Source organism: Dermacentor variabilis, chromosome 1 (assembly GCF_050947875.1).
Source record: "Dermacentor variabilis isolate Ectoservices chromosome 1, ASM5094787v1, whole genome shotgun sequence".
Lineage (NCBI taxonomy): Eukaryota > Metazoa > Arthropoda > Arachnida > Ixodida > Ixodidae > Dermacentor > Dermacentor variabilis.
This window is the reverse complement of record NC_134568.1, coordinates 26443093-26464068: the sequence shown is the minus strand read 5'-3', so window position 1 is coordinate 26464068 and position 20976 is coordinate 26443093. Positions and strand designations below refer to the sequence as shown.

General features: G+C 46.5%; 1 long non-coding RNA gene across 1 annotated transcript in view; it reads right to left on the bottom strand.

Annotated features, from left to right (window-relative positions):
• Positions 1 to 9913, bottom strand: part of LOC142575990 (uncharacterized) — a 109127-nt gene extending 99214 nt beyond the window's left edge. The window contains exons 1-2 of the long non-coding RNA XR_012826750.1: positions 9720 to 9913; positions 287 to 399 (exon numbers count right to left, since the gene is read on the bottom strand). This is a non-coding gene — a long non-coding RNA (uncharacterized LOC142575990). The remainder of the gene's footprint in view (positions 1 to 286; positions 400 to 9719) is intronic.
• Positions 9914 to 20976: the final 11063 nt, after the last annotated feature.

Sequence of the window (20976 nt, the reverse complement as noted above, 5' to 3'; positions counted from 1 at the left end):
TTAGAAGTGCACCCTATTCGTACGCCGACGCTGGTAACGAAGCTAAGATATTCATTCACCCTTAGCGGAAACGTGCCTTATTAGGATAGCAGTGAAGACAAATGCCACAGTTTCCGCATCATGCCCGCCATGTGTTTCTATGTCACTGACAGCTAAGCACACCCATCTCTGCTTCTGTCCCCTCAAAGTGGACGTGGCTACGTTATTGTTGCAAACTTGCCGATATTAATGATATTATTCATTACTGATACGGAAGAAACTGTTTCAATGCGCGTAATGTACTCACGAGAAGAAAAATAATCACGTTCGGCGCATTCGACTTGCTCCACCGGCCGCCATTTTTGTTTTGGTGTCCCGCACTGACAGCGGCAGCCACCTGCTTGTTGATCCGTTGTCATCCTGCAACAAATGCGGAACGAAAAAAGAAAATGTTTATTTTAGTGGGCAATTTACCCTCGTAATGGTTGTGCCCCTGAATTTGCCTCAATTTTTTTGACAGAAAAGTGCGATCATTATGCGAGTAAATACGGTATATAGCCAACTACAAAATAGAGCAAAGCTCGTAACGTGAAAGGCACGTTAACTGAAACACTTATGCAAAAAAAAGAATAATGTCCAAGTTTTAGCGCTTCGAAATAATGGAACCTGCATGGGTGTGTTGTTAGAGTTCCGTTGCAGGCTGGCAGAATGAAACATTCTTGTAAAAGCAATGCCTCACACGCAGGCTTGTGTCATTACCAAATCTTACTATATTATTCACTCACTGGTGCGACAGTCTCAACGGGCGAGGTGCAGCAAATGTACAGCAGCTTACAGGTGCAACATAAATCAAATGTGTTTTCAATGCATTGGGGACTGTGGGCCTTGGAAAACAAATGATATGCCTGCGTACCTGCAGTCGCAGTGTATTCAATTTGGTGCATGATATTAAAGACACTATAAGCAGATCGGTCTGTGTCACGTAAGGGTAGAAATAAGCTATCTTCGTTCAAATAAATTCGCATGTGAGACTGAAAAATGTAGTTTCCTAAAGCTTTGCCGGTTCCCCTTAATTCCGAACCATTATAAACACGTATGAACCAGTTCAAACCGGTTCAACAGACCTGAATCAAACTCGAAAGCTTTTCGATTTGATATCCTAATGGGAAAAGCAGACAAGTATGTGACTACTGGAATTATGGTGCGAAGAAAAACGAATATTTGTGGACACTTGGTTCGTAGGTGTTATTTCTTTAAACATTAAATTATGTTAAGCAGCAACACATAAAACAACTATTGCAGCATTGAATGGTTTATCAATGTCACGTGCCATGATGAATGATGTTGCCTGCAGTATATCTTACATAGCAGTGTTTATCTGTGTGACCTTGACACACAGGATGTAGGGCTCCCTTGATAGGAAGAGTTTGTAGGGTTTCACTTGACATTGCAGCTGTTTTCATGCTGTGCAATGGCTTGATCATTTGCAGACACAATTGCCAGTGTGTGATCTATGCACTGCACTTGTCTGTCTGCAATGACCAAGCTTGGTGAGGGGCACCACCCCCATAGAGCCAACCAATGGCAAAATGCCAGTTCAGGTGCACACCATAATCACAGGTATTGGCAGCAGGTACCAAACAGTTGAATGCACGGTTTACTTGCCGATATGAGCCCCCACAGTGGAAGAGGTTAAAGACTATTTCCATATCATAGTGACCATAAATAAAGACGAGGACAGCGGAAGAGAATACAATAACTACACAGCCGGTTGTTCATACCGCCTGTGTTGTTTTTGTGTTCTCTTCCGCTGTCCCCGTCTTTATTTGCGGTCAATATTGTCACGGGTATAAAACTATTTACACGGTGTATTTACAAGGCGTATATAAACATAATCTGAGAATCCCGAGAGGCTGTTTCCACTTCGTCATCTTCACCGTCGACGACCTTGTTCTCTTTTCCCTCCGTAACACGATCCCTGGCAGAAAAAGGCCCGTCCCGGTGCTTCGGACGGGGCCATCGGTAAGGGCATAGCAAGGCTTAAACCGAGAGACGTGTACAATGTTAGGTGATGTGGAACAGGGTGTCATGACGGAGGTCTCGGGGATTATCTCGTAAGTGACATTGGTCACTTGACGTAGAACTCGGTAAGGGCCTTTGTAGCACGGAAGGAGTTTCTCGGAGAGCCCCACTCGGCGGCAAGGGGACCAAAGTAGCACGAGAGAGCCTGGTGAAAAATAGGTGTTGCGACGGCGGCGATTGTAAGCATACTATTGAGATTTCTGCGATGTCAACAGACGAGTGCAGGCAAGCTGGCGCGCATGGTCAGCGTAGGCGATGGCGTCGCGGGCATACTCGGTCCTCGAATCCTGTAGCAAGGGGAGTGAAATGTCCAATGGTAATACAGAGTCCCGACTGACGAGTAAGTAAAAGGGGGAATACCCAGCAGTATCGTGGCGTGATGAATTATAGGCGAATGTGACATAAGGGAGTGCCACATCCCAGTCATTGTGATCGCGTGAAACGTATTTTGACAGCATGTCAGTAATAGCCCGATTAAGTCGCTCAGTAAGGCCGTAGGTCTGGGGACGATAGGAGGTAGCCAGTTTGTGCTTGGTAGAACACGAGCGTAGGATATCGGCGATGACGTGGGAGAGGAAAGTGCGGCCGTGGTCAGTAAGGAGCTGTCGCGGGGCACCATGTACTAAAATGATATCCCGGAGTAGGAAATCTGCGACGTTGGTTGCGCAGCTCGTGGGAAGTGCCCGAGTGATGGCATAGCGCGTTGCATAATCAGTAGCGACAGCGATCCACCTGTTGCCGGAGCTGGACTCGGGGAAAGGGCCAAGGAGATCCAAACCCCCGCGAAAGAATGGCTCAGGTGGAATGTCAATCAGCTGTAAGTACACGGCAGGAAGCGTTACTGGATTTTGCGATGTTGACAGGGCTTGCAAGCAGCTACATGGTGCCGTACAGAGCAGGCGAGGCCGGGCCAGTAGAAGCGGCGGCGCATGCAGTCGTAAGTGTGAGAAAACCCAAGGTGTCCGGCAGTTGGGGCATCATGAAGCTCCTGACGCACGGTTGAGCGGTGGTGTTGAGGAACGACAAGAAGGGGAGGACCGTCAGGATGAAAACTGTGTCGGTAGAAAATCCCGTCGTTGACAACGAACCACCGTAACGATGGATCAGTAGGAGCAGATTCCATTCGGTCAATGAGGGTCCTCAAAGTAGTGTCATGGAGTTGCTCGTTGGCCATGTCCAAAAGCTGGGAAATGGAAAGAACACTTGTGGAAGCGTCCATGTCGGCGTGGGCGGGCGTGTGTACAGGGTAACGGGACAAGCAGTCGATGTCCTTGTGTAGGCTTCCAGACCTATACACCAGTGAATAGGAATAGGAATACTCTTGTAGCCGCAAAGCCCATCGTCCAAGTCTCCCTGTGGCATCTTTTAAGGACGAAAGCCAACAGAGAGCATGGTGGTCCGTTACAATGGAAAAGGGTCTGCCATATAGATAGGGGCGGAGTTTCACCACTGCCCACACAACGACTAAACATTCGCGGTCCGTAATAGAGTAGTTCCGCTCCACTGGAGACAAAAGATGGCTAGCGTACGCGATGACGTGTTCATGGCCGTGTTGAACTTGTGCCAAGACGGCACCGATTCCATGGCCACTGGCATCGGCGCGCACCTCTGTAGGGGCTGAAGTAGTGAAGTGTCCTAGAATCGGTGGGGTGGTGAGTATGGTGGTAAGGCTAGAAAAGGCGGTGGCCTGAGAGGATTCCCATGAAAATGGCACACTTTTCTTCAGGAGATCTGTGAGAGGGCGTGCTATGGTGGCAAAATTTTTAACAAAGCGGCGGAAGTAAGAGCAAAGGCCCACGAAAATTCGGACATCTTTTGTAGACATTGGAACAGGGAACTCCTTCATGGTGCAAATTTTCTCTGGGTGTGGTTGCATGTCAGTCGCATTGACGACATGTCCAAGAACAGTAGTCTCACGATGGCCGAAGTTAATTTCTTAGAGTTGAGCTGTAGACCGGCCTTGTGAAAAACGGCAAGTACAGCTGAAAGGTGCTCAATGTGTGTGCTGAATGATGGCGAGAACACAATAACATCATCTAGGTAGCAGAGACAAGTCGACCACTTGAATCCTTGGAGTAATGAGTCCATCATACGCTCAAAAGTAGCCAGAGCATTGCATAAGCCCAAAAGGCATAACTTTTAAGTGGTAAAGACCATCAGGCGTTATAAAGGCGGTCTTTTCACGATCTAAATCATCGACAGCGATTTGCCAATATCCGGACCGTAGGTAGATGGATGAAAAATATTCTGCCCCATATAGGCAATCGAGGGCGTCATCGATACAAAGTATTGGGTAGACGTCCTTCTTCGTGATGTGGTTGAGGTGGCGGTAATCGATGCAGAATCTCCATGAGCCGTCCTTCTTTTTGACCAGCACGACAGGGGACGCCCAGGGACTTGACGATGGCTCAATGATGTCTTTCGCTAGCATCTTGTCTACTTCCGTTTTGATGACGTGACGCTCCGAAGCTGAAACTCGGTAGGGTCGCCGAAGGATGGGTGGATTACCGCCTGTATGTATACGATGTTTGAAAAGTGACGTCTGGCCTAAAGGTCGGTTGTTCAGGTCGAATATACCCTTGTAGGAAAGCAGTAGATAGCAGAGCTGTTCAGTCTCCGCAGGAGTGAGATTCGGGGCGATCATTTTCCTAATGTCGTTGTCAATACATTTGGCAGACCAGAAAGGCTCACAGGAAGCGTCGACTGCAAAAGTCTCAACGCAACTAACTTCGAAAGCAGTGATTGTAGCCAGGGTGATATCTTTAGGCAGAATTTGCACAGGGAGGTATGCGCGATTGTCTGTGACCCTCAGTATTGTATGCGGGACAATAACGCAGTGGGTGAGAACGATGGCAGTTATGGGAGCGGAGATGTAATCATCATCGGGAACTGGCGTAGAAGGCGACATTTCGATGTATGTCAAGACCTGTGGTGAAACGTGAACAAAATCAGTTGGTCTTAGGCGAATTTTGTGTGGTGTTGGAGGAACGTCCAGTAGAGGCAGGTCATGACGCACAGTACTTGAACAAACGATGAGTGCAGAAAGGGCGGAGAGGAAGTCTAGGCCTAGGACGAGGTCATGGGGGCATTGGTCAAGCACAGTGAAAAAGACGACAGTATGGCGGCCAGAAATGCTCACACGTGCAGTACGCATTGGAGCCACGGTCACCGTGCTACCGTCGGCAATTCGTACGAACCGAGTAACGGCAGGCGTAATAATTTTCTTTAAATGGCAGCGTAGGCAACTGGTCATAATCAATACGTGAGCTCCAGTATCTATGAGGGCTGTGACAGGTGTGCCATCAACTTGGACGTCAAGAAGGTTATGTCTCGTAAACAGCGTCAAAGGAAAATTTTGTGGCGAATTTGACGTTGCAGCACCACCTCGAGGTGCCGCATTGCCTAGTTTTCCTGCTGGGACGGTCCTGGGTAGGTCGGTGACGGTGAGCGGTAAAGCTGGGGGGGACGTGGCTGGCGACGTTGAGGTGAGGGCGAGTGAGCATAGCGGCGAGTCGAGGTAGTGGCGTCGGAAGCGTCATAAAAGCGACGGGGTGAAGAACTTCGGGGCGAACTCGAATTCTGGAAGGTGTTTTGAGGAGGGCACGGCCTACGGCTCCGGCAGTGATGGGAAACGTGACCGATTCGGCCACAGGAGAAACAGATCAGCCTGTCGTCAGGTGTTCGCCAGTCCGAGGGATTCCTGGTAGTGTAGGGATAACGGACACTGTGAGGCGGACTGCGATAGTACCGAGGCATAGGAGCAGGCACTGGGAAGACCCATATTCGCGATTCCCTGGCAAACCACGGACCGGATCAGCGATATCGTCTCAGTGGTGTTGTTCCAAGACGTCTGTTGAGGCGAGGCAGGAAACGCTGCTTCGAGTTGGCGGCGTACAATTCGTGTCGCATTTTCGCTTGGTGGTGGCGAGCTAGATTGGTCGGTGGTGTCAGTACAGGAAGAGGTCGCTGCAGTATTTGGAAGCCGTGTAAACTGATTGTATATACGGCAACTCTTTGCCTGCTCGAAACGGCGGCATTCCTTCATGATGGCGTCCCCAGTTGATAAGTTTCTGAAGACCAGAAGGTTGAATGCGTCGTCCGCGATGCCTTTGATAATGTGTCCAACCTCGTCCGCCTCTGGCATGGACGTGCCGATTTTATGCCAGAGGGCTAGGACGTCCTGAATGTAGGAGACATAGGACTTAGTAGCCATTTGGCCACGCGTGGCAAGTTGTTGCTTGGCGGTTAGTTGTCGACCGATCGGAGTGCCAAAAATGTCGGACAGCTTTTCTTTTAACAAGTCCCAGCTGGTTAGCGCTTCCTCATGTGTGTAAAACCACGTTCGCGGTGTTCCGTCGAGGTAGAACACAACATTGGCCAGCATTATGGTCAGACCCCACCTGCTCACTTTGCTGACGCGCTCATACATCTTCAACCATTCTTCCACATCAACACCATCGAGGCCGGTGAGCTTGCCGGGGTCTTGCGGCTGAGGTAGAGCAACGTATGGGTATAGGTAGTCGGCATTGCAGCTGCAGATGTGGTGCCTTCCAATGGAAGCATGGTCCCAGGCTGGGTGAGACGTCCACTGCGGAGCTCCCGGGCGAAGACGCGCACCCCGCACCTCCACCAAAATGTCACGGGTATAAAACTACTTACGCAGTGTATTTACAAGACGTATATAAACAGCATCCGAGAATCCTGAGAGGCTGTTGCCACTTCGTCATCTTCACCGTCGACGACCTCGTGCTCTTTTCCCATCGTAACAATATGATATTCAGTAAACAACAACTAGGCCAAACTGAAGTTCTTCTGACTATCTCCATGTATACACGGACAGCTTGGTCCTGCAAGAGCGCAGTGCTAATGCTGCAGCCACGATACTGGAGCTCCCAACCAGCTGCAGCTGCCGGTTCAACAGGCAGTCTTCCACTACCACAGCTGAACTCATGGCACTCAGTATGGGCTAGAAGCTGTTGTTAGAACTTTGACTACCACCTACACTTCTATTAATGGACTCCTGCTCTGCACTTGTCAGGCTCTAAGCAGCGGGTGACCTCTCTTCTGAACTTGCTCGCTCGCTGCCCCCTACTTTATGCCATCTGCCACGATCTCGTGGCTCTCAGCAACAGGGGGGAGTACCTTCGCTTTCAGTGGGTTCCCAGCCACATAAGTGTTGCAGGAAACGAGCAGGTCAATTGCCTCGCGGTCGCAACATAGGCTCTTCCACCCAGCTATTATGCTGTGCCTGCAGATGACGCATGCAAGGCAACTTGAGTGCACCTCATTGCCCAACATGCAGAAGACCGTATATAACGAGAGCCCACCAAGATCCATCAGCCGCCACAGGCTCGCAAGTTGCCAACGAGCCATTGTTCTCTGTTGCAGATAGATTACGTGCTGACCAGTGCCTGCCGGCGGCAGCTAGGACTGACTAACCAGTGCCTGTACTGATTGTGAAGAACATGAGCCTTGAGCATCTCATGCTCTGCTGCCCAGTGCACACTCCTGTGCACCACCAACTCTTGTCTGCCTTCAGGTACGTCAGCCTTGCTGCAGATTTCAAGACCGCACTGCTCTTACTTGAGGGCACTGCGCAGTTTCATGTCTTGTGGAAGAGCCCATGCTATCCTGGTGGCCTTCCTGGAGGAGACAGGCCTGGCATTCCACATAACACTGGGTGGCTGAATGACACCAAGCATAGTACCATGTTGCGCTCTGGAGAACCCTTGCGAGTTCTTCACAAGACCTGAAGAAGGCTACAGAAATGTACCCAAGAAAGTTTCAAATTTCTGCAAAGGCCTTTCGTAACCTTTCAAAATTGGCTTGTTGCTACTGGTCACTGAATCTTCTGTCTGCAAGAGTATGTTCAGTGCCTGTTGAATTCTGGTATAATGATCAATGAACCTTTTCATTTGTTTTACTCTAACAGCACATTGCGGTGGGCAAAGCGACAAGTTATTTGGCTTTGATACAGTCCCTACAGAAGCCTTGTGTCCCATAAGAATTACTATGTCTGCTTAAACACTTTTGCACGTCTTTGAGTCAAGGATTCTATTTAATGCGTTTTTAACAATGCTAAGGGTGTCTCCAATCACATTGCAGCTCTTGCTAGCCTCCTGCATTACCAGGTAAAAATAGTGATTGCTGCACTGCAAGCACAGAGACCTTGGCTCAGAGTCGCTAATTCTTTTCTGTACACTTGACAAACAGCCAGACATATTCGCTGCCCCATCAAAGCAGTGGCCACATAAACAGTGAAAGTCAAAGTTGAGACGCAAGATCATACCCTTAATAGCAGAGTTTAATGTCTTGTATCCACTGTCTCGGACCCACATTGTATCGGCCAAAATACTTCTAACTTCAAGTGTCTGGTTTTGCACCCAACACACATAAAAAGTAAACTGCCCCTCATCATTTATATCCGTTGTGCCATCAGTGATAATACCGTAGAATGGACTGACCGTCCTTCACAATTTTGCCAAAGTACGAGCCATAATCTCTATAAGCTCATTTTGCAATCCATGTCATAAGGGCCAGAACAATCTCCAATCTCCCCTCGAGCAAACTGAGCCAATTTCTGTCACCTTTACCTTGTCCTCAAGGAGCTTGAACTGTGTGGCATAGGTAATGTAGAGAGCTTACTATGACACGCAGAGCTGCCTTGGCATCATTCTGCTCTTAAGAGGAAGCTTTAGCTTGGGCCCAACTCCAACGCGACCTATTCAAATACATGTAAAATGTAAAAACGCTTTTCTGAGATAACCACTGGACCGATTTAATGAAATTTGCTGCATTTGAGAGAGAAAGTTCTAGTGACTGTCAGAAGTGGAATTTCAATTTAGGGCCTGAATTTTGTTAAGAAGGTTTTCAAAAATTCGAAATTGAAAGAAATAGAAGCACGAAGTTTAGATATTAATAGCTCTGCATCAAGAACAGATATCGTGGTTCTGTAAACAGCACCTATTAGATTATTGAAAACAGACAAATTCCCTATGCCATTTTATATCTTATGTGAATTCGTTATGTTGTTTACAAGGGTTCTGTAAAAGCTGTATTTACGGATTACTAAATTTTTGAGATTCATGTGTAACATATCAATTAACACTTTAATGTAACAATTTAGATGTACTATCAGATGCAATTCACAGAATTGTGATACGATTTTTCCTTGCTGAGCTACAGAATTGTAAACTTGATAGTCTCGTTTTCTGAAAATTTTAATTTTTGCCACTTAAAAAAAAAAAAAAATTGACGACCTAAATCAAAAATTCGAAACCAACAGCGACTAGATCTCAAGTTTTTTTTAAAAATGCAACAAACCTCGTCAAATTTGGTGCTGTGGTTGCTGAGAAAAACGAATTCTCCTTTTACATGTATTTATATAGGAGCACCCGAGCTAAAGCTTCCTCTTAACTGCACTGCTGTAACAGGAGACTCAAATAAGGAATACCACTCTGATGTGACAAATTTGGGCTCATAGAGTCCAAACGAAACTGACCCTTTTCATGTGGCCTAATTTGTTAAACTCAGTTTTATCAAAGGTGGCTCGATACTTCCTATGTTTCTTCATTCTTATTCGCAATGTTGAAGGCACTCATCACACAATGACGATGCTGCTTTTGCTTTCCTACGAAAGACAAACAAACTTCACAAACCAATCTCGTTGGCACAATCTACTGGCTTGGTTTCTGGGGACCCTGTAGTTTTCAGCAGGAAGTGACCGACAGTTGCACAGCGCTGACTTGTCCTTGTTGGGTGTTCCTTGAAATTGTGAAGGTGAGCGAAAGCCCATTGCTTGCTTCATCAAGCTGGTTGCTCCTGCTGTCTGGCAAGCAGGCCCAGATGATGGAACTTTTACAAGTGAAACCAAATATGTATGGTCACATTATTCATTTTTTTCACATGTTTTCAGTAATTGCAAATTCAGCGATTAATTTTCAGAAACTGTGAAACAGAGTAATTGAGCAATACGGCAATTGAGCTTTCGCCCAACAAGCTGACATTGTCAGTATAGCAGATAGGCAAGATTTTGTAAGCGAAGCTTTTGGTGTGAAACATCATTCAGTTCTGTCGGCATAGGGGGTTGCTTGATAAAGCAATCTGTAACGAAAACACATTATAGTATTATGATCACATATCTTTACAACCATACTACCCATGCGCCTTACGTTGGTATCGTTGTGAAGAGGAGAGAAGCCATTACTCAAACATGCATGTGTTGGGTGCAAAAGATAGCACGTTGTCAAGCCATCCATGATGCAGTCAGATCTAAATTTGACCTCTCGCTAAGCATTAAAGGAGGCATAGCTTTGCAGCAGATTTGTTGATAAGAGTGGGAGTGGTTGCGTTTGATAGAGCTCAGTCAGCCATAGAAGGTATTAGACCTCAAACTCAAAGCTATGCTCATCAAGAACTAAAGGCATACAAATGTGCTATTCTTTTTCAGAAATTTCACACTTGCTCGGTTATGGCGCTCCCGTGTTCGACATGTAGGCTCCAGAAATGACATGGAGAGACTCGGCCGTCAAGACATACAGATGGCTATTCACGCCCATCACCTTTGAGCACAGGAGGCCTACTCCGAATAGGGAGCGAGCATGACCACAAGATTAGACCGTAGGACCCCCCTAGCTGTAGCATAAATTAGACATGCAAGCTTTCTAATGCATGAATAAATGTAACTTGAGTATTTAGTTAAGTCATTTCTGTACCCTAGTACCACCACACACTCTGTACCACACAAAAGACACACACACATTTCACTTACTCCAATGTGGCTTTGTAACTGACACAGTCTAGCAGGGTCCCCCCCTCAACAATCCTTGAGCATGGTGCAGGGTAGGCATTGGGTAGCTATGTGTGTTTCTTGTCAAATAGACAGACAAAGCGGTCGCATATGTAAGTAGAAGCTGCGTGGTCACGCGAGGGGAGAAGGACAATATGCACAAGGGGCATTGTAATAAAGGCAGACAAATTGGGCTTGTGTACCGGCCATATGGACTTGCAGGTGATTTTCTGTTTCACACAGAATGATGCAATAAAACAAAAAATACCAAAAATTCTCAATGCAAAAAATATATGCTGTCAAGAGCATGATTCTGTTGAAGGGTTCCTGCAACACTTCTTGAACATGGCAAGAAAGAGCTCCAGATTTGTAGAGAATGCTGCCGGGAACGTGCAAGCCAAATATTATTGCGCCGCGTTCAGTTCGGAATATACAATCTCGTATAGCCCATCGCTAACTCTCTCCTGCAGGATTGAAAGCAAGCATTTTTTTAGCTTTAGTTGACATCATCAATCATGCAAAGGTGAGCAGCTTTAGCCCTTGGCCTCCAAGATCATAAGGCACGCTGTGTGGTCTCAGATCCTATGCATCGACGACTTCCAATGGCCCATTGAAGTCTGCTCCGCGCTAGCAAGACAAAGGAAAGGGAAATACAAGCATCAATGTAACATATACGGTTGCAGTGACTTTGCTTCTATGGAGGGATTCAAAACATTCTTGTTGTAGGAGAATCATGAGGCGATACTCTCTCCTTTCACGTCTATCCAGTGACTGCTTAAATAGATGTTGCAGGGCCCCTGTGCCCATACACTCCCTGCAGCATGCACAAGATGTTTCACCCACCCCGCTACAGCTGCATAACTGACACAACCTACCCTATTTTATTTTAACCCAGATGTGAAAGCAAGATTTGCCTTCAATATTTAAGTATTGAATGAGACTCACTTTGCATGAGTGATCTCCCTGACACCATTTTTTCTTTAATCGCCTTCCACGAAAATATGTGGCAAGTGCTGATGCTGACAAACAAGTACTTTATAACTTTTATTGCTAACTTCTATGGTCGTTGTTCCAAATTTCATGTAATGTTAAGCAGCCAACCATTGTTCTGGGCTATCCTGTTTATCAATAAGCAGGTGGTAACAGTAACACCTATATTTAGATGGGTAGAATGAAAAATATGGGTCTCATTAAGAGAGCAACTATTGTACATCTATAAGCAAGCAGAATTAACAGTGAATAAAATTTAATGGGGATGCAGAGGCCCCAAGATGTGGCAAAAAAAAAAAAATGGTAATTGAGACAAGAAGTGAGGAGAGCCCTTCCATAGGAATACTTGGGGTATGTGCCACTCTGTCTGTGCTAGTCTCCAATGAACCTTTTTGATGCCAGCTTGGGTTACTGGGTATGTGGCAGCAGGTGTACGCCACTCTTCAATAAACGTCTTTCATGCCAACCTGGGTAACTAGATATGTCACACTGGGAATGCACCGTTCTACAATGATGAAAAAGGTCCCTTAAATTATTCCGACGCTCAGTGGAATTGAACCCACCTACACAGGGGATCCCCAAGGACAGCAACCTAATGCATTAGCAGGCTGTGCCACAAATGCACTGGGTATGTGTTGCTTTTAAATGAACGGATATCACACACCAATGCTTTAGCGAGCTGCACCATGAATGCCTGAGTATGTGCAATGGAGTCTCCAGCAAGCGAGGGAACAATTCTCAGCATTCGCAGGCACCAGTGTGCTGCACTTCTCATCTTGGAGATGTTGTGCAGAGTTCTTGGCAGTGCCATTAGATAGTGCAGCATGTCAAGAAAGAAGCGCGACAGAAGCCCGGTTGTCATGTAACGCATTTCTAAGCGTTCGCATGCACAGGCGCGCCATGCATTTTGGAGGCCACATGCAGGCTTTGGAAGGGCAATGCTAGATGGTGCTGAGTGTTCTTAGGGAAGCGCGAAAGAGGAGTCCTGCTGCAGTACACGCCTCATACATGCCTCGTTTCGGCAATGGCAATACATTGTCACCATATTAATTCCATGCTAATGCATTACCGTTGACAGTCATCGTGAGATGGGTTCCGCTGCAATTTCTTTTCAGTGTTTAGAGTTACGTTCCCCTTTTCACTAATGTCCTTCTATTTTCTTTGTCTCTTTTATTGTAACTTTCCACTCCCCTATCTATTCTTTTACCCCATATGTTTCCCAAGGCAGCGGGACAGTTCAAGTGTACACTGGAAAGCAAGAAAGTTAGTGTCTGCAGCACTTCCTTTTCTTTCCCCTTTTTATTTTCTTATATACAGTAAACTAGTACTATTACTTTAATACACAGATAAGGTTGTTGTGTCCTCCTTTGTGCCATGGTTTGTGTTGTTTTCATTGTCGGTTTCATGGTTACATCAGTTCATAGACAATGTTGCATTTGCAGCACAAAGCGCAGTCCAGAGGCAAACAAAAATGCCAACCACAAGCTGCATCACGACCAATACTGGCATAACAACTTCAAGTGGCAAAACAGCCAGCACATAAAAAATTAAGGCATGAGGTCTACCCTGCTGAAAACATCACATACATATCATTAATAGAATGAGCAACTGACAAATGTAAAAAGAAAAATACTTGACCAATAGACGTAGAGATCTCAAGCTTTATTTTTGAGCATTCATCAGATGCCTTTACCCGACTGGATAGTGTCCTGTTGAATCCTTCATTATGTCACACATTATTGTTTGAGCAACTCCCAGGTGCACACAACTGTGAGGCTAGAAACATAGCTACATACTGATAATTCCCAATACTGTGGGCAACTCTGCTTAGTAAGCTCACTTGGAACATCTGCAGTAAAGAGTCACATTCCAAACTTGTTTGCTTTATAAGATGTGTGTGCCTCCAGGTAATCTGAAGGTATGTGGCACTGTTAGGGACAGTAAGAGCAGAAGTAAAATCAAGGTGCCTACTAAGTTGACATTTCCAAATTCCTCGAATTTTCCAGGTTTTCCCTGAATGCCTTCGTAAAATTTCCTGAGTGACACAGAACTTTATTTTATGCAAGGCGGGCTGACACAATGTCGCCCGATGCTGTCACTCTCTAGTAAGCATGTTAAAAAATAAAACGGCCTAATCCAGTTTGAACAGTAAGGACAAGTGTTTATTAAAGAAAAATAGAACAGAAGGGAGAGGTTAGTAAAATGCACAATGATTCAAATAGCTTCGGAAAAAAGGGTAAAGCCCATTGCAAATTGAGTAGAAAATTTTCAACTATGAATAAAAAGTGATGCATACAGAAGCAAATATTTTCGAATATGAGCTGTTTCTATCAACTGATAGCAAGCTCACTGGTATGAGGCCCGAACTTTGTTACAAATTAGATTCCCTCTCAGAAGCTGGAAAGTCGATCTCAACTGTCCTGACATATTCTCAGCCCATGCCCGTCTCAGTGTTGCCTTTCACTGCTTTAAAGAGTTCATTTTGGTTTGGATGAGGGACACCTGCATCTCAACATCAGCCAACACTTTGTTTTTTGATGATGATGATGATGATGATGATGTGTGGTGTTTTGTGGGGCAAGGGCCAGGTTTGGCCAAAGAGCGCCATGACAAGTGGTAATGTCGATGATGTATTATGGAAGATGTGACTTGGCTGTAAAGTGGCCTAAAAATAGTCACTGTAAAGTGCGTAAAATCTACTTGCTATAAAATTGTGGCGATGACAAATGACGAATACTATGAACATTAAAATCCATCATAAAAGAATGACGCAGGATAGAAAATATATGAGATGGTAAAAATACCTGGAGCACTGTTGCCTCACCGGAGCCCTTGAAACACAAGGGCCTAGAGGCACGTGCTATACGAAAGAACTATCACAGCGCCATCCTCTGAAGAGAGGAGACACTACGAACATGTGGGGCTAACATGCAACACAACACCTTTCAGATAACTTAGGACTGCGTTGGTGTCAAATAGCGGTTCTGGGACGAGTAACATTACTGGATGAAGGGGGATCTGCTGCTGGTATGCTAGGGGAAAATGTTTCTTTCTCTCAGATTCAGCTGCCCGACACTCCAGGAGGGCGTGAGGACGGTCAGCCTCTCCCCGCATCTACCGCAGGTTGGAGGATCATTTTCAGTGAGTAAAAAGTTATGTGTGCCAAATGTGTGTCCTATTCTGAGGCGACAGAATAGGACATCTGTTCGCCGTGATTTTGTTACGGAGGGCCAAGAACCTAACTGTGGCTTTATTACGTGCAGTTTGTTATTTACTTCTGCGTCCCACTTACGTTGCCAGTAATTTTGCAGTTTCCTTCTTAAAAAAGGCTTCAGGTCTGTGACAGGGACCGAAGCAGTAGGATTAACTGTATGCAATGAAATTGATGTGGCCATCTGGTCTGCTAGAACGTTACCCTCGATGCCCCTATGTCCAGGCACCCAGCATATAATGACATGCTGGTTAGACATATACGCACTACAGAGAATGGAATAGAGCTCAGTAATTACGGGGTTTCTGTGTTTACAGTGTGACTTCAAGGCTTTTACGACGCTTAAGGAGTCTGTAAATAAAATTGTTTTTTGAATATTTGATTTTCTGATATGTTTCACAGCCGACAATAGTGCATGGGCCTCAGCCGTAAATATACTTCTTTCAGGGTGCAGTACGCCGGATTCCGAGAAGGATGGACCAATGGCTGCGCAGGACACCTAGGCATGCGACTTAGAAGCGTCTGTGTAAAACTCTGTGCACGAGTACTTGTACTGGAGCTCCAAGAAGTGCATTTTGATATGTGTCTCTGGCACATGTTTAGTGACCTCTACAAAGGATGTGTCACACTCTATCAGTTGCCACCCCCAGGGCGGTACTAGCTTCGCTGGAGGCATTAGGCTTTGTTCGAGAACTGGGACATCCATTTCCGTGCTAAGTTCTCTTGCACGCAGTGAGAAAGGAAGTCTCATAGAAGGTCTGTTATGAAAAAGTGTTTCACACGTCAAGTCGTTAGCAGTTGCGAAACACGGATGTTCCTTATTAGAGCGAACCTTGAGAAAATACATTAAGCTGATGTTTGTTCACTGAAGATGGAGTGGCCACTCATCTGACTCTACATATAGACTTTCAACAGGGCTTGTTCTAAATGCGCCAGTGGCCAGACGGATACCCAGATGGTGAACGGGGTCTAACATCTTAAGCGCGCTCGGTGCGGCAGAGTGATATACTACGGCACCATAATCTAACCGTGATCGAACTAGGCTCTTGTAAATATTCAATAAACACTGTCTGGCGCTACCCCACGTTGTGTGGGATAGGATTTTAAGTAAGTTCTTTGTTCTAAGACATTTTTCTTTAAGATGTTTTATGTGAGGAATGAAAGTGAGCCTGGAGTCAAGAATAACACCTAGAAATTTGTGTTCTTTGTTGACAGGAATTTGTTGTCTGCCCAGTTCTACACAAGGATCTGGGACCAGGCCTCTCTTTCTTGTGAAGAGAACACAAGAACTTTTGTGGGGGTTGACCTTAAATCCGTTTTGGTCTGCCCATTTGGACACTTTGTTTAAGCCCTGCTGTACCTGTCTTTCGCATACTGTGAGGTTGCAGGATTTGAAGCCTATTTGTATATCGTCTACGTATACGGAATAAAAAATGGCAGGTGGTAGTGAAGCACGTAGTGTGTTCATCTTAACAATAAAGAGAGTGCAGCTGAGCACGCCTCCCTGGGGTGCACCAGTTTCCTGGGTAAAGGGACGTGACAGTGTATTGCCGACTTTTACACGGAAGGTACGATTGGACAAATAGCTTTCAATTATTTTCAACATATTTCCACAGATGCCCATTGCCGACAAATCTCGCAAGATCCCGTAGCGCCATGTTGTATCATATGCCTTCTCCATATCAAGGAATATGGAGAGGAAATACTGTTTGTGTACAAAGGCATCGCGAATATATCCTTCAATGCGCACAAGATGATCTGTTGTTGACCGCCCTTGTCTGAAGCCACACTGATAGGGATCGAGTATATTGTTGAGTTCAAGGAAGTGTATGAGTCTGTGATTAATCATTTTTTCAAAGAGCTTACACAAACAATTCGTAAGAGCTATCGGACGATAACTTGCTGCCAAGGAGGGGTCTTTTCCCTGCTTCAGGACAGGAACCACAATCGCCTCTTTCCATGTAGATGGGAGGTATCCCGCAGCTAAAATAGTGTTGTAAAGTGTGAGTAGTGTAACTTGTGTGTCAGCATGTAAGTTTCTGATCATATCATACAAGACTCTGTCAGGTCCCGGTGCAGTGCTTTTGCATGTGTTCAAGGCAGCTCTCAACTTGGCAATTCTGAAAGGCCGTTTATAGGGTTCATTCTGTCTGGATTTTCTAATTATTGGCTTGCATTCTTCTATTTGTTTATATTTGAGAAAGGACTAAGAATAATGGGTTGAGCTCGACACGCTTTCAAAGTGCTCCCCAAGTGAGTCCGCCTGATCTTGCAGGGTATCGCCTTGTGTGTTTACCAGAGGGAGTGAATATGTTTGCCGCCCTCTAATCCTATTAACCCTGTTCCAGGCTTTGGCCTCGTCTCTAAACAAGTTAATACTCAATAAAAACTTCAGCCAACTCTCTCTTCTGGCCTGTCAGTGCGTTCTCCTGCCTTCGGATTTTGCTTTTTTAAAGTTAATAAGATTCTCCGCAGTGGGAGAGGCGCGTGGCAACCCCCACGCTTTGTTTTGTTTCTTACGGGCGGTCCTACATTCGTCATTCCACCACGGGACGCGCCGTTTGCATGCTAAACCACTCACTTCGGATATGCATTTTGATGCGGCGTCTATTATGAATTTTGTAAGATACTCCACCGCAGCATCAATTTTTAAAGAAGACATGTCAGCCCATGAGATGCTAGTGAGAGTTCGAAATTTCTCCCAATCAGCTGTCTAAATCTTCCACCTAGGAGCTTGTGGAGGATATTCGTTTTCTTTAGGTGACCTTAGCAGTATAGGGAAGTGGTCACTGCCGTAAGGGTTGTCGGTAACTTCCCATTCAAGTTCAGGCAGTACAGACGGGGAGACTATGCTAAGATCTATTGAAGAATAGGTTCTGTTTGCAATAGAGTAATATGTGTGTTCCTTCTTATTCAAGAGGCACGCACCAGAAGAAAAAGGAACTCTTCAACAAGACGCCCTCGCGCATCTATACGAGGGTCGCCCCACAGGTAGTTATGTGCATTGAAATCGCCAAGAACAACATATGGTTCTGGCAATTCATCTATAACGGATTGAAATTCATGTTTGCTTAGTTTGTGGTGTGGGGGTATATAAAGCGAGCAAATAGTGATAAGTCTGTTTAGCAGAACAGCTCGAACCGCCACTGCCTCAAGAGCCGTTCGTAGTTGTAACTGTTGACAGGCTATGCTTTCTTGAATTACAATTGCAACACCACCCGATGATGCGACAGCATCATCGCGATCTTTGCGAAAAGTAACATACTGTCGAAGAAAGTTTGTGTACATTGATTTTAAGTGTGTTTCCTGTAAACACAGCACTTTTGGATTGTGTTTACGGATAAGTTCTTGCACATCATCGAGATTCCTAAGAAGACCTCTGACATTCCATTGAATGATTTGTGTATCCATATTTAAAGAAAAATTGGTGCTGTGTTTACAGAAACGGAGGTGATGCCTTAGGTTACTGAGCTCTTTCGAGGCCCTGTAACGGGAGTTATGCCCTTTCTGGAGCGTTCAAGGGAGCCTCGCCGCTCCTTAGGCGCTTGGCGCGCCGTGGGGATAGGTGTAGTGTCCATTGCCTCTTGTGAGGCGCCGCACATGTGCTCTTGTGAGCGAGAAGTTACCAGGGAAGGTCCCGCCTTGGAGGGCAAGACCCCTGCGCCCACCAGCCCGGAGGTCGATGGGGCTCCCTGGGGGATTTGGCTGCGCCGGCCGTTGCCAGCACTGGAAGGGACCTGGGAGGTTGAGGCAGCCTCGGCTGCGCCCACCTTCGGGGTCGATGGCCCCTTTTTCTCGGTTGGCGGAGCAGCGCTAGCTGCAACCACCGTGGGGCCAGATGGCGTAACTGGCGACTCACTGCGTGTGGGTCGGACAGTTGCCGGAGGCCGTTGTGACGCTGCCCCCTGACGCGCCACTTCGGCAAAGCTTTTCTTTGGCAGGTATGCTACCCGCCTGCGTGCCTCTTTGAACGTTATATTTTCCTTAACTTTGATTGTGACTATTTCTTTTTCTTTTTTCCATGATGGACAGGACCGCGAGTACGCGGCGTGTTCCCCATCACAGTTCACGCAGTGTGGAGTATTTTCACAATTGTCAGATGGGTGTTCTTGGGCACTACATTTTGCGCAAGTCTGGCGGCCTCGGCAGTTCTGTGAACTGTGGCTAAATCTTTGACACTTAAAGCATCGGAGAGGATTGGGAATGTACGGTCTGACTCGGATCATTATGTACCCAGCCTCAATCGTCTCAGGTAGCATACTTGATGCAAAAGTTAGAATTAAGTGCTTTGTCTCAATCTCCTTGCCATCGCGCCTGATCTTTATTCTCTTGACATTGGTCACATTTTGGTCGCTCCAGCACTCCAGTAGTTCAGCTTCAGTCAGTTCCATCAGATCGGCATCGGAAACGACTCCGCGGGTGGTGCTCATTGTGCAGTGTAGTGTGACCGTCACTGGAAGACTCCCGAAAGATACTAGATTAGAGAGTTTCTCGTACTGTGTCTTATCACGCAGTTCTAACAGGAGGTCGCCACTTGCTAACTTAGAGACTTTGTAACCTGGGCCAAAAGCTTCACTAAGTGTCTTCGCAACAAGAAAAGGTGAGATCATTCTCGCTGCTTTTTCTTTTTTCTCGGAATGTACAACATGAAATCTTGAGAAATTGTCATTATTTCGGCCAAAAAATCTTAAAACTTCTTCGGTGCGCCCTCGTTTATGAGGGCGATCAGGAAGTGTTGGAAAAGAACTTGCCATAGATATATGTCAAAATTCGGCAGCGCCGCCAGCCACCCACCATGGAGCCCAACAAGGGGACGCTGCAGGACCGTGAAAAGACAGCCTGCATGCGCCAGCTGTACGACACTACTATAACCAAATCTGTTATTACCAAGGTTGACTATCCCACACAAGGTTAACCCTTGCCGCCGAGGAAAATGAAGTAAATGGAAGAGAGGAGAAGACAGGAAAGGTCAAAACGTAAGAGATAAAGACGAAGATTCGAGAGGAAGAGACAGGAAAAGGCGACTGCCGATTTCCCCCGGGTGGGTCAGTCCGGGGGTGCCGTCTACGTGAAGCAGAGGCCAATGAGGTGTGTTGCCTCCGCCGGGGGGCCTTAAAGGTCCGAACACCCGGCATCGGCTCAACCTCCAGGATCCCCCTTTCCCCGGACACGGCTAAGCCGCGCACGGCTACACGCGGGAGGGTCCAACCCTCGTGTGCTCGGGTACGCGGTGTCGCAACACACCAAACACCTGCTGATGCAGACGCCCCCGTGGGGCTTTTTTTTTTTTTTTTGAGCTCAAGCTCCTTCAAAGAAGCGGCGGCACACTTCCTTTCCCGTTCATTCCTCACTGTGTCAGTCCTTTCTGTTCTCGTCTTCCTTCCACTGCGCGTTCGCCTCACGGACCATTTGGTCGCTAGTACAGTCAACGTCCAATTTTTCGGACTCCCTAGGGGCCACGAAAACATTCGGAAAGTCGGGCAGTTCGAAAAATGTGTCTTTTACTGCCCTTACGGGATCAAATGGCCACAAGCACATCCCAAAAAGTTCTGAAGGCCTGCCAGTACATTTATTAGGCATATCGGTCCTCGTACTCTGACAGGAGATGGCGCGTGCACGTGCGTATAATTAAGCTATACATAATGGGTCCTGTGACAATTGCCCCTTCCCACACTTAAGCTTCACCGCAACACTTCGCGTATGCTTCACCGCGTAACACCGCTGTATCGAGGCGAAGCTTACTTTCGGAAGCTGGCATAATTTAATGCGTCGTGCCTTCCGAACTTCGAAGCCATTGGCGAGGATTACAAAACCCGAGTCGGCGCCATTGCAAACAGCGGCGTATTGCTAACAATAGCGAATGTCGAAGTAGCTAGGCCTAGCGTTGTCGCGGCGGTGGCTACAGTTGCCAGCGGATCTGCGTGCG